This window comes from Rhinoderma darwinii, chromosome 10 (assembly GCF_050947455.1).
Source record: "Rhinoderma darwinii isolate aRhiDar2 chromosome 10, aRhiDar2.hap1, whole genome shotgun sequence".
Classification (NCBI taxonomy): domain Eukaryota; kingdom Metazoa; phylum Chordata; class Amphibia; order Anura; family Rhinodermatidae; genus Rhinoderma; species Rhinoderma darwinii.
In genome coordinates this window covers 72,073,650-72,074,588 of record NC_134696.1, presented here as the reverse complement: position 1 = coordinate 72,074,588, position 939 = coordinate 72,073,650, and the positions used below count along the sequence as shown (strand labels likewise).

Below are 939 nucleotides of genomic sequence, written 5' to 3'. Positions count from 1 at the left end.
TCCAGGGTTGGGGCGGCCTGGTTCAGCTTCCTGGTGGCCTGTTGGTCTGAGGAGGCTTCAGGAGGAGATGCCCTAGCCTGGGTCTGCTGGCTTGGTCCATCAGCCTTCCCCATCTGGGTGGCAGGGTTGCTGGTTGTGGCCATGGCTTCTTCCAGCTGTTCCTGTCGCTTCGGGAGGTTCTTCGCTAGCTCTTTTCCCGAATGGGGCGGAGCTATGCAAATCTCCTTGCAGGCCGAGGTTTTTCCACGAAATTTCTTCCGTAGCGGTTCCTCGTCGAGCTTCTTCTTCTGCGGCCGAGCTTCTTCGAAGATCCCCTTCAGCAGCGGCTCTTCTCCAAAGGTCTCTGTCGCAGTTCTCCTTCTTCTTCCCGGCAGCGATCTCCTAGAGCTTCTTCCCCGATGGCGATTTCTCCCTTCTGGATCGTCGTCTTCGCTGGTTCTTCTCCGGAGTTCATCGCCGGCTTCGTCTGGAACGCTCTTTGATCGCTAAGCTAGTGTTAATAGCCCCCAGTGGTTCTCCGAGCTATCTGCCGTTACAAGGACTGATAAGAACAGATACTACACTTGATCTTAGCCAAAAGGCAGAGAAGCGTAAATGCTGAGACACATGTTTTGGACTCCAAGATGGAAGGGAGTAAAGCTACAGAAAGCTTCATAGTGTTGTAGCTGATAATATATTGCGTACCACATCCAATGGGTATATATATGTTATGACGCTCAGGTTCCAGGGCTCAGGACAAGTCAGGCAGATTGTAGTGAGCCTAGTCAATGTACGTGCTCACCCTTGTCAGCACACAAAGAGTTAACGCCTGACCGTTTATGTGCAGTAACTGACGTAACATTGTCACATGAAAGTAAAATGCAGAGTGATAAAGAATCAGGTGCTAATACTCCAGAGCAAATAGATTATGCACCTAACATAGAGAAAGGTCTAACACCT

The 939-nt window shown here is 50.5% G+C and overlaps 1 pseudogene; it reads right to left on the bottom strand.

The window, feature by feature from the left end:
* Positions 1-491: 491 nt before the first annotated feature.
* On the bottom strand, positions 492-593 carry LOC142662760 (U2 spliceosomal RNA; annotated as a pseudogene).
* Between the last annotated feature and the right edge of the window lie 346 nt (positions 594-939).